General features: G+C 32.5%; 1 protein-coding gene across 2 annotated transcripts in view; it reads right to left on the bottom strand.

The window, feature by feature from the left end:
- The window catches only part of EDIL3 (EGF like and discoidin domains 3), a 236,944-nt gene that overhangs the window by 207,558 nt on the left and 15,527 nt on the right, over nucleotides 1-13,859 (bottom strand). The window lies entirely within an intron of this gene.

Below are 13,859 nucleotides of genomic sequence, written 5' to 3'. Positions count from 1 at the left end.
GTGCTTCCGGTGAGGTCACCGGAAGCACTTTTTCATCAAAAAAAGATGGCGGCGCCCAGCTGATGCCGGTACCGGGCCGCAGCGTCAAAAAGGTTGGGGATCACTGCTTTACAGCACTAAGTGATTTACAGTGTCAGCATATTGCCCCCAACAATCTGGGTCCTCATGTTACAGACTTTAGAAGGATAGAAGGCTGAGTCAACCTTGAGCCAGTCAGATTGAACTCCGGCAGTGAGCAGTGTCAACCTGCAATACTGTGCCACCATGGTTCTTACATAAGCAAGCTTTCTATGGGTATTTATGAAATAATTTACCTTTTTAGATTAAAAATGAGGTTGGCCATTTTATGGTGATAGGAAAGAAGATAAGAACTAATTATGTAATTTGAAAGATTTAAACAGGATGAATATCTTTGTGAAAGACTACATTTTGAGTTGTTCAACCTTTATCTGTGTTAGAAACCTTTCTTGTTTATGTTTATGAAAAAATGAGAAAGAAACTACCATTAAACATTAAATTGTTATAAAAGGCAAAATTGAATTATTTTAATCATTTTTGTGATGAACTCTTTCCCACAGTTCTGTATAGAGAGATCTGTTTGATCTCTAATAAAATATATCTAATAAAAACTGGATTTCTGGCTTTTGAATCCATTCCTATTCCCTATCATCACATACAATATGTCTTGCCATGGAACAATATTTCTGGAAATCATAAAACCAAAGAAAATATGTTTTTTCCCATTCCTTACCCTTGGGAGAAACTAGGCATTAGATGATAATAAAATACTTTTCTCCTGGAAATTGGGAGTTCCTTTTATACTTCAGATTCAAAGATGTTGTTGTTAGGTAAAACCATTAATCACTGTATTTGGCATTTGGATATAGAAAGGACAGATGTACAGTGAGAAGAATAATTGCAAACCATTATCAATTCTTATTCATACAAACTGCCATAACATTTGATGCTAGTCTCTGTTGTTGTAGAGTTTGCAATTATGAACAAGTATTCAATGACTTTGTTGAGTAAGAATGAGTGGTGTGTGTGTGTGTGTGTGTTTGCGTGTGCATGTGCGTGTAAAATAATATACAGCAGATTGCATCTTGCTGAAGAAAAGGATCAAGGATTACACAGAAGAAACCTACCCATTCAAGATTTATATCCTTAAAATAGCCACATTATTAGTGAGAATACCATAAACACAGATGAAATCCCATTTGGAAAGCAAATGAAAACAGGTAAGAGATAGCAATGCCTAAGCAGTTCTGATATTCTTGAAACTGGCATTTCTTCTCATACTAATATTGATTGCACTTATCAATTCTCAGGAGCTAGAGATAAATTCTTAATCTCAAGTATTCTTAAAACCCTTTAATATTTTCCTGCTAATTACATGAACTTTTTTGCCATCCCCTTCAGCAGTAATAAAAATGTAGGAAAGTGCCAGCCTGAGCAATTTCCAATTATAGAAAAAACATTGCTCTTATTTATTTTGTGGATCAGAAGTACAAGCTTTATTTTCTCTGCAGAAAAAATAGAGAAGACATCTTCAGCTCTGGAATACTGCAGCCAAGTATTTCTTCTTAAAGCTTGCACATACAGAATTTAAGTATTAGTAAAAAGCATGTCTGGATTGTGATAGCTTGCAGTATGTACACTTTGGATTTTCTGATAATCCACAGAATTCAAATCTCATGATGTAATGCAGACAGAGGGTGTTGGACTAGAAACAACCCTTGAAAGAATTTGATAGTTCATTTGTTCTAGTTTAACCAGAACAAAAAGGTTCTGCTTAAAGCAAGACATGTTGTGATCTTTCTTGGATTCCTTTACATGTGTGTGTGTGTTCTCTGTCTGTCTGTCTGTCTGTCTGTCTGTCTATCTGTCTGTCTGTCTGTCTGTCTCTAGATGGACACACCTCACTGCCACCAGATCTAGATGAACAAAATCAGGCCTGATGCAAACTTTGAGATGGTTCTCATTACTTCTATTTCTTAGAGTTGAAAGAAAATATCCAATCCAAACAATTATTTGTATTAATGATAGCATGAGGTTTTGAAGTAAGAAATAATTGCTTTATTCAATGTTTGGCCCTTTTCAACTAAATACTGTCTCCTTGGGGCAGAACTAAAACTTTTAAAAAGATAATATCCTATTTGTACTAGTGTCCTGTCTGCCAACCTCATCCCATGTTCCTTAAACAAGGAATACTTGTATATGTATACATGTGTATATGTTGTGTGTGTATAGGTATAAGTACAGGTATGAAAGCCTAGAGGAATGTTGTCCATGGGGTCACGATGGGTTGGACACGACTTTGTGACTAACAACAACAATAACAACATAAGTACAGTTATATGTAGAGAGAGATTGAGAGAGAAAGAGAGAGAATATAGACTATTTTGTGATGCTGAACAATCCAAACTCCATAGAATAAATGTGGCAAATATGTAGATATGTTGTTGTTGTTGATGATGATAGAAAAATCTAACATATTTTACATTTCTTTCCACACTATATAATCACCCATGCCTCCAGTTTTGTAGGACTGGATATAGATACATTGTAAATCAAATAGTCATCCAATATGTTAAAATATTTAAAAGTATACTGGAACATTCAGGTAATCCTCATTCAAAAATAATTAGAGAAAATGCATTTCAAAAACATAGACTTTTAAAGAAAACAACTTGCATTAAGTACTAACCAACTTAACATGCCTTAGCAGCAGGCAGATAAACAAGATTTGCATACTGGAATTTTAAACAAACTAGCCCATAGCTTTGTATTGCTTTAAAAGTGTTACTTAGTGCTTAACATAACACCCAATAAATACATAAGTAATTGGTTGGATGACTGTAGTCTGGATATCATCCAAATATGAATTATAAAGAATATAGCTGCAGGTCAGAAGAAGTTGACAAAAATTAGTATTGACAACTAATATCATACATGCCTCAATGTTAATGCCAAACCTACTTTTTCCTTCAAAAGGAATGAAATTCTATCTGTTATTGGTTTCAAATGGTCATCTAGATTGGCAGGTTTTCTCTCTTCTATACTTTCATATTCTTGGACCCAATAAATATGTTTTTTTTTAATAAAAGGTGGAGAATAAACCAATTATCCAGATTATGTATATTGCTACATGTTTTATGAATCCAGATTGCTAAATATAATTTCTAGCCATAAAGCTGCTTAGGAATAAAGATGTTTTGGAACTACTAGCATTACAAAATATTAGCCTTTGTACCAATGTTACTAAGTTATAATACGATCTCCCATATAACATTTATTATTTAAAAAGCAATTTAGTTTGAAAACCCATTTTGGGATATGTTGATTGTATATATTACTTCATATCCAAGGACTTGTCTGGTTTTTTTTTTTTAAAGAAAACAGACACGTTCTTGGATATGAAGTAATATATACAATAAACATTATTTTATGAAAACATGATAAGCTTTGTAAAGCATTATTTATGAGCTCCTATGCTACAGTTCAATCATTAAGAGGTGCAGAAACATCTAAATAATTAAGAGAGAGAGAGAGAGAGAGAGAGAGAGAGAGAGAGAGAGAGAGAGAGAGAGAGATTCTTAGCATAACTCTGTAGTTGTTATCCAGCACCAGTAGAATACCTGACAGATTGTGTGACTGAATGTAATGTATCTGTATGTGTGTGAGTGCTGTGTAAGTTATATATTATCTTAGTATGATAAATAGTGCGTCTTCAACTCTTAATAAGAGGCAGAACATTTCTGGTTCAGGGCAAACAAATTTTATTTGTAATCTTATAGATATACTAATCATGATCCAGCATCATAGCATACAATATACAGACTCTACAGAAGAAATAGGAGATCAGGGGACTGCTAATATATGTTTGCTTTTTGCATTGGGATTGTAGATGATGCTAGATTCATGATTTAGCACTAACATAACAACAGACTACAAGTGGTAGAATTAAAAACAGATATTGAAAACTAGGTTATGCAAGAGGGAAGAAGCTGTTTGTTTCCTTTTTTTGAAGAAGCTTTGTTTTCTCTATATATAATGCAAGAAATGGTTAGTTGAATATTCTAAGCCTGCACCAGATAAACAAAAATGATAACTTTTAAGTAGCAAGAAAAATATATGAAAAAATATATGAAACAAAATAAAAATATATGAAATAAACCTAAATAAAACATATTTCTTTCATTAATTACCACCATCCATTAAGAGGTAGCCATTCCGAAAATGAATCCCTATTGAATTGCTAACAATACTAGTGAATATTTTCAGAAAAACATAGGTTACATTTTACAAGTGAAAAACCTTATGCTTAATCACAGGCAGCGGTTACCCTTCAAGGTAAAATGGTACTGGTTTTCATGAAACAATGGGGCTGTTGCTATATGCACCAACTATGGGCCTTTTTGTAATGGTTTTTTATTTTTTTATTTTTAAATTATATGCTGTATACCACCCAGAACCACTTTCATGTGATATGGGCAGCTACACAAATTTGATAAATAAATAAACAATTAAATACATAAATATTATCCAGCAAGGTTTCGGCAAAAAAAAGTACTGATGAGGAACATATGTCCTTGCAAATTCTTCATTTTGCACCCACCCCAAAATAGTATACCTTTAGCAGGTAATAAAAATGAAGACTGACAAAGATAAATTAAAATAATTGTATAAACAGTTAAGAAAGAAAACTTTCAGTTTCTGGGTATTGGATTCATTTAGTGCAAGTTCCCCATTATGGAATATTTCAAAGTATTCCTGTGTAAGAGTTGATGCTAACTGGACTGTTTTGGATTCAAGATATAATAGATTTGCCACCAATCAGTAATATTTATCATTAAAGCATTTATTGACAGCTTGATGTGGACCAATAGATCACTAGGATTTGGTCCAGTCTTTATAAACATCTGTTAAAAATAAATCAGTGTAAATTTAATGCACAGACTTCAAAGGCTGAATAGAAATTAGAAATCCCCATTTTGCCTAAATTGGAAATCCCCATTTTGCCTGGAAAATATTCTAACTTCCATTCCAAAAATCCTCACTATATCTCAGATTTTAGTACAGATTATGGAGTTACCATCACCACAAACTATTTCAAACCGGACCCCATTGCATTTTTACAAAAAAGGGAATGAGTAAATCTTCATATAGATATAGCCAAATTAATATTTTATTAAAATATGTTTTTGCAAAGTCCTAAAGTTACCATGTTTTGGGAGGAAGTAATTACAATAAGTATATACTAATGAAATATATTTAGATGCACATATGGCTTTAACAACTGCAAGGAAATTGATAGCTAGACAATGGAAATGGAGTCTTATTGCACATTTATTGCCAAGATATTATTTCTTCAATATTGAAAAGGCAAATTTATGGTCCCAATTTACTCAGTGAATTAAAGACCTGATATTACCTACAGCCTATGAATGAATGCCCTATGTACTTAAATTATGCATGAGCAATTAAAATGAAATATGTTTAATTAAAATAATTATACAAATAATTTCAATCATATATATGTATGTTCATGTGTGTATACACATGCATCTATATGTGCTTGATAATTTGTTTTATATGCAATTTATCTTCTAATTGCAATATTTTTTCATTTTTACTTTTTAATCATTTTTTCTCTTGTTTTTCTCTATTTTGTTAAAAAAATATCAGTAATGATAAATCTGTGCTTTAAGAATAAAAATAAAAATTGCAAACTGGTGATCAGCAATTGAGCTTGCAGTATATATTTCAATTGCAAATGGTGGATGATGGCAAATCAGTCAAACCGAATAAGGATTTTATTCATAAAAATTGTTTTGCTGCTGAATACTGGCAAGTTTGTCTCACTCTTATAAGTTTCTCACTCTTATAAGTTAGCGATGCTAATGTGCTTCTTCTACATTCTGGTTCACTCTTCTCAGACTTCTGGGAAAGGGTAATATTTAATTTGACTATTGTTGCACTCTCTTTTTTAACATCTTAAAGATTTATTAAATTCATTCCCCATTCAAGGGTGGCAAATGACAAAACATATAGTGGTGTTACGCCAATTCTGCAATCTTTGAAGTTGTACTACAATGATGGAGACATGCAGTGGTGGGATTCAATTTTTTTTACTACTGGTTCTGTGGGCATGGCTTGGTGGGCGTGGCAGGGGAAGGATACTGTAAAATATCCAATCAGAGATGGTACTTGCTGGTTCTCCAAACTACTCAAAATTTCTGCTACTGTTTCTCCAGAACTGGTCAGAATCTGCTGAATACCACCTCTGGAGAAATGGCATGGAGCTAGGATAGTGGAACTGTGATGTTTGTTTCATCATTTTGATGGCTCATTGGCTTCAGATTGGATGCCTTGCATCCAACTTTAAAAAGAAAAAAAAATGTTCACCATTCCAGTAGGAAGGAAAAAGAAACAGAGTCTTTTTAACAACATTGCATCTTCAAAGCTAGCTTATATATTGAAAACATTATTATGAACCTTTATTTCAGGACCATAAGTAATATATGAACATTTTTCCCATACATATCATATTGATTGGATTTCACTATGAAACTCGTATTTCATTCCCCTGAATTGTTCTTTGAGGACTATCAAAAAGGTCAACAGATGTTTCATTATATGCATTCCCACCTCATGAAATATCAGGAAAGTTACTAACCTGCTTGCATGAAAGTCCCCCTTTTGGAGGAGATTGAACATCCCCACAGACTCCTTAGATAGTGTGCAAGCAGAAATGTACCACAATTTTGGTGGCCAGTAGCATCAAAAACAGGTGCACAACAGAGGTGGTATCTAGCAGGTTCTGACCAGTTCTGGAGAATCGGTCGCGGAAATTTTGAGTAGTTTGGACAACTGGCAAATACTACCTCTGATTGGAATTTTTACAGTATCCTTCCCCTGCCACGCCCACCAAAGTGGTAGTAAAAAAAATTGAATCCCACCACTGGTGCACAATAATTCAAAATGGCAGGAACTATATAAAGAATTTCTGAATTTGGGGGAATTAGTATTTTAGTTTGTGTTAAAATTATGTAAGGATTATTCTATAACTTTTAGTTATTTCTGTCTCAAAATTGCAGGAAAACATGCCAAGGACTCAGAAACCTGATCAGAACTATTGGTATTGTAAAAATAAATAAATAAACAAACCACACACATACCACCTCAAAAAAAAATCTGAGAGAAAGATTAGAAACTTATATTGTTTCAGGGCCTGTGGTTATATACAAATAAATTTAAATACAGAATTGGAATTGTAAGGATTTCTATCGTATAGAAAAAGATAAAATTAAATATCTGAGCACCACTGGTTTTTTTTTTTTTTTTTGTTGAAGTTAAGCACCATGATTTGTTTGTTTTTGAATTTGTATAAATTGCAATTATATACAATTAGTTTTTGCAGGAATGTCCCTTAATTTATTGCAATTTTCTGTTTCTATTTTCTTATTACTGGTTCAGTATGAACAAAAAGTTTTGCATTGTGTTTGATAGACAGACAGACAACTTGTCTACTTACACACAGACATGCACAAAAACATATGGCATAAGGTATTTAGCTATACCACTATATATTGTTTTCTACTTTGGGTATTGGACATGAACCTAGATTACAAAGTAGATATAAAGTTTAATGTCTTTTTTGCTCAACAGTAAAAAAAAAAAAACAGTATTGGAAGTCTGTGATGGAAAATCTAAAGAGTAATCGTGAAAATGAAGTTTTCTGTCTGTTCACTGCTTAAAAAAAGCCGTTTTCTCAGAAAGACCAATATGGAAGAAGAGCAGCAGAATTTTGCATTTGGCCAGCTGGAAAATCAGCAATAAGTATTTATGATCATGAAAGTACAGACAGTTGATTATCATTAAAAACAATATACATTGAAACAAAACAAGGAGATTAAAACAATTATTTGTATTTTATCAGATATAACTTATGCCTAAGAACACCAAGCTTTTCTCTTGTGACTCAACACCTTAGATCATGGGTGTCCAATTTTTTGGTCTAGGCCACATTGAATAAAGAGGAATTTTCGTGGGCCACATATAAAATATATAATATAGTTCATGTATATAAATCAAATAATAATGTTAAAAGTCTATGTGGCCTGTGGCTAAAGGTCACATCTGCCTTAAATGCAATAATTGTCCAATTATTCCCTTTCATTCCTGGTATCTCAGTGCAAGTATTCTGCTATGTCCATAGCTTCAGTCTGTAATAATACAAAAATGTATGTATTAAATATTTCTGCAACCTACACAGATCATTTTATCATAATTACTATTTCAGCATCCTGAGTGACAACAGACATGCTTTTAAAAAGCAGTTTTTAATGTTTCTAAAACAAGTGAAAAAACAGAAATCTAATCTTTCTTTCCCCTTTTCCTTTGTTTATAAAAAAGAATGCAAGCTATGCATTTTAGTATTCAAGTAAGCAGCAGACTCATTGCCACCAACATGAAGGACACTTGTAACACAGTCATGACTTAGCCTTAGCCCCAGAAAGAATGATTTTTTAAATAGGAATCTACTTCTGATACAGTTGCACTTTGTCAAACCCTGATCTTTGGTCTATATTTCTTTACCTTGTTTTCTTTTTACTTTTTTTCTTTTGTAAGGGAAATTTCATAATAAACCTTCACCCTCTTCTTATTAGAAGGATGTGTTTTTCTAAACTTTTATGAGAACAAAACAATCTACTGAATCAAGAAAAGATGTTCACTTCTTATTTTTGAATGATGTGCTCAGAGAAGGTTCTGAGATGAACATAGATGGATGGTATGTGGCTGTCCAGATGTTGTTGAACTGAACTCCCATTAAACCTAGCAACATAGCTAATGAAGAAGAAAGATGAGGGATGCAGGTGACTCACCCCTGCGGTAGAATAATAAAACAATTTCAAGAAACTTCATAAATGATGACAGGAATTGGGTTTCAATAGTACAGCATCACTATTTAACACATGGCCTAGAAGATATAGATGGTTCTGTTCCAGGTAGCAAAACATTTTCAGTTGACACTAATCACTCTAATGCATCAGCATTCACAAAGAAAGTTGTTGCTTGAAAAATCAGCGAACTCATCTCATAAAACCAAGAAGTAGTTACAAAGATATATGGCAATGGTACAAAACCAGGAGTTTAAAATATAATAATAAATATGGATATTGATGAAATAAAATCACAAAAGCAGCAGTATTTCCGCATATGGATGCCAAGTGTGATTTTTATTAACACATTCAACATTTCTGTTTCCTGTATATAGCTTGGTATTGATTTACACAGCGTCCTCATCACCACACACTGTACATCTTAAACGAACAAGTAAACAAAGAGTTTAAATCTGCAGAAAGCAACCATCCACTGTGATGATTGGTCTATAGATAAGTATATTTACTGAACTGAAGGATGTTCATATTCATTTTTTTTCTTTATAATTACTTGAGAAGGCTCTCTTACTGAGTGTGCATAGGTGAGGTGTAGAAGTATTAGTCCACTGCACTGCATCAAAAACAGATGCCTATTTCTGGAAGAAAGGCTGGAAAGGACTGAGATACAGAAGGTCACATTGCATAGCGTGCTAAGAACATAACACTTAACATAGCTATATGAGACCAATATACTGGGTTGTTTTTATCCAATCAATCATCTCTGCTACAGTATGACATGCAATAAAATATGGATTATTCCATACACAATTAATACTTCTATCCAATGTGACAAGCAGGCATAAAAACACTGCCTTTCCATTTCAAGATATAAGGTAGGGATATAATTCATCTAGTGAAGACAAAAACCAATAGATTTGCTCTCAATATATTAAATCTGTGATCAAATAGAGCTCTTCTGGAAGAATATATTATGGAATTTAATGACATTCATACTAACCAGCATTGTATATTATATAGCATTTTATTTTATATATACAGCATTTTATTTTATATTAGATTTTATATTATTTAAGTTTTACTTAAAGAGATTTATCTTTTGGCAAAGGCTGGCATCAAAATGTAAATTAAAATGAAACGTGTTGCAAAAGGCATGAATATGTATTGTGTGTTGTATGTGCACTTATATAGATAATGATACACAGGCATACATATGAAGATATTTATAAAAAAATACCAAGCACAGTATCTTGAATATGATTAAATCATCTTAATCTTTTGATATAAAACAGAAATGTAATGAAACTTCTTGATATCCCTTCTGTAGTGTCTTAATATGTATTTCTCACTTCATAACAAAATATTTTAACCAAGTTACATTTTCATGACCTTAAAAATGTAGACAGCCATAATACTATATGCATACAGATAGTCTTGATTTACAACAACATAGAATGATCTTTAAACCCCTACATGGCATTAGGCTTATTTATTTGAGGAGCAGCCTCTCTTCAATCACATTTACAAGTTCCATCAGGTTAGACAGAAGTCTCTTTTTGCTATTTCACCCACCCTCTGGAATATCATCAACCTCAGGTTGTATTGGCCCCAAATCTTTGGAGTGACTTTTTGCTATTTCACCCACCCTCTGGAATATCATCAACCTCAGGTCGTATTGGCCCCAAATCTTTAGACTTTGTGGAAGCGTGTGAAAACCTGGCTTTGCCTTCCTAACTAGGAATTCAATAAATGTGGTAAGAAGCTACAAAGTGGTTATATTGCTCCTATAGTAAAACTGAGTGCGCTCTCCCACAAGTTTGGATTTTATGGTTTGTAATAGTTTTTTTTTATTATTTTTAATGATTTTTGTGGTTTTTGGCTATTTAATTATTTTTGTGGTTTTTGGTATATGTTTTTGGCTATTTTGCTGCTACGCTTTTAGATATGCCCAGATTCATATATATGAGATGGGCAGCTGTATAAATTCAACAAATAAACAAATATTTTAAAATATAGCTCTTTTTCAAATGATAATAATTGCTATACCACAACTGAAAGTAGAGCTATCCAAAAATAAGCATATTGGTTTATCTATACTATATATGAATATATTCAATCTCCTTCGTTTATTTATTTATTTATTTATTTGATTTGCCAATTGTTTACAAGATAATAAGTATAAGTGTATACATAGTTGTGAATACATGAAATGGGTACATATAAGAAAAATAAAAAGAATAAGAGAAACAATAGGACAGGGACGGTAGGCACGATGGTGCGCTTATGCACGCCCCCTACAGACCTCTTAGGAAAGGGGTGAGGTCAATAGTAGACAGTCTAAGGTTAAAGTTTTTGGGGTTTGGGGAAGAGACTACAGAGTCGGGTAGAGTATTCCAGACATTGACCACTCTATTGCTGAAGTCGTATTTCCTGCAATCAAGTTTGGTGCGGTTTACTTTGAGTTTGTATCTATTGTGTGCTCTTGTGTTGTTATGGTTGAAGCTGAAGTATTCATTGACAGGTAGGACATTGCAATGTATGATTTTATATACCATGCTTAAGTCAGACCGAAGACGGCGTAATTCAAGGTTTTCTAGTTTTAGAATTTCAAGTCTGGTGGCATAAGGTATTCTACAACGAGTAGAAGAGTGGAGAACTCTTCTTGTGAAATATTTCTGGACTTTCTCAATTGTGCTAATATCAGATACGTAATGAGGGTTCCAGACTGATGAACTGTATTCGAGTATTGGTCTAGCAAATGTTTTGTATGCTCTGGTTAGTAGTGTGATATTACCAGATGTGTTCTCTTTCCAGAGATGCCATGCAATCTAGAGACAAACAAAAAATGTAATGACATCTTTGTAAGCTGTCTATTGAAAAAGTGAAGTGGACCCAGATATAGTCTGGTAAATAATATTACTCAGGACCTGAATACCAGAATGTATTTATTAAATACGTGATATTCAAGTGTTCTTTAGCACATTGTCTAAATAAAACTTAGAATATCGTTTCTCCTAGGATAATATGAAAATAATTGTGAACAAAGGGGAGTGCATTATGACACAATTCAGATTTATGGATGAATCATATATTACATATTTGATAATTGGACCTCTCCCACATTTGGGGGAGAAGTGACTTTATATTTTAGAACAAATAAGAAGTATAATGTGTGATAAACAAATGATGCTGAATAGTTTAAAAAGGAGGATAGATTTGTTCCTTAATTATGCAGCTCAGGAGTCATGAGGGGTCATACTTGCTGAATAGTCAAGAGGTATTGCATGACCATGTAAAAGATATCAGTGCAATATCTGCCAGTAAAAATATTTTTAGCTGCTCAGTAATGACCATCTAGCTTCCATATTTTCTAATAAGCTATCATTGTACTTTAAGACATCAGGCTATAAAGTGAGAAACTGTGTTTAGGCACAAAAACTGGCTGGGTGACCAATCTCCCTCAGTCCAACCCACCTCACAGGGTTGTTGTGGGAAAAATAGGAAGATGAAGATATGTTTGGATTTTTGCCATCTTGAATTATTTGTAAAGATAATAAAAGTGGGAATACAAATAAGTAATTAAAACATTGAATTAATTTAAAAACAATGATAAATTATATTTATATATTGGATAAAAATAACAAGAGTTTAATTTCCATATACACAGTTAAAAATACATATTATTTTAGAGTACAAAAAGATTACATATTTATAAAGCCCTTGAGGAGATTCTTGAAGATTAGTTTATAGTAAGTTTATGGTAGCATTGGAAATTTTCTTTACTTGAGAAAAAGAATGAACAAGGAAGATGACAACAATAATTAATTAACATAGCTATTTTGAGGCATGAAAAATAATCAGATAAAAATGTGAAATGTTCACTTTACTTTAATACTACATTTAGTATGGTGCTCAAGAAGTACATGAAATGAAATGAATTTTGGAATCTTATTCCAAGATCTCTTTACCAGAATCATATGTACAAACCTTGAGCTTCATAAAAACTAGATGTGCAAAAAAAAAAAAAAAAAAAAAGTAAAATTTCAGCTAGGCAAAAACTTAAATCTATACCACATGCATTCATTTTAGTGTGTGCTCATTTGATGCTAAAAAGGCAACAAATCCATTGAATTGTATTTTATTTGAAACAACATAGTCCTTTATTGCATTATTGTCTAAGATCTTGTTTCATTATAATATTAGGAAATAAAGAAAGGGGAAGATTTAACTGAGTTAATTGATTATTACAAAATGACTGTCCTCCTAGTACTATCCAATGATCATTAAGTTATTTTTATGTTGATTTTCTCCCTTAACAATAGACTATAGACTAACCAAGACTATTAAGTTCCTTGCTTCATCAGTAAATCCCTGTTCTGTATCTCTCAGCAGCTATCAAAAACAAAGGCTCTTAAATATCCCATGATATATATAAGAAGAGTGCATATTTTTAACAGGTATTTATATAAAGAAATTGGATAATTTAGGAGGATCTAACATATGATGTCTTGAGATCCTGGAATAAAGCTAAGATATAAATTATAATACATTATATTATTATGGCTAACCGCACAATTAGCCTGATATTATGAATTTGGCAAAGGTAGACTTTTACCCACCTACTGAGCCCTTTCCAAGGACCTGAGATAGTTGTTCTTTGATGGTATTAAAGATATCATTGCAGGATATAAACTGTTCCAAGTACCAACTGCCTTTTGTAATTGACTGATGGTCATTTTGTAAATGCTGAATATTATTATAAATCTAAAAACTATCCCAACATTTTTCTACTTATATGTTTACTTATTATCTAATTCCAATGAAGTATCTGAGCATTTGCGAAATAAAAAAGGCAGTATGTCTTTTAGATTGTTTTTTTTAATTGTCCTGCAAGTAAGTACTTTTGCTACTTTCTTTTAGTCAAGTTGTTTCTATATTGGATATTTTATTAGTTAT

This window comes from Notechis scutatus, chromosome 2, assembly GCF_049901735.1.
Source record: "Notechis scutatus isolate UNSWTSFEM ecotype Mainland chromosome 2, rNotScu1.2, whole genome shotgun sequence".
Classification (NCBI taxonomy): Eukaryota; Metazoa; Chordata; class Lepidosauria; order Squamata; family Elapidae; genus Notechis; species Notechis scutatus.
The sequence above is the reverse complement of the archived record's forward strand: the minus strand, read 5'-3'. Positions and strand labels throughout refer to the sequence as shown.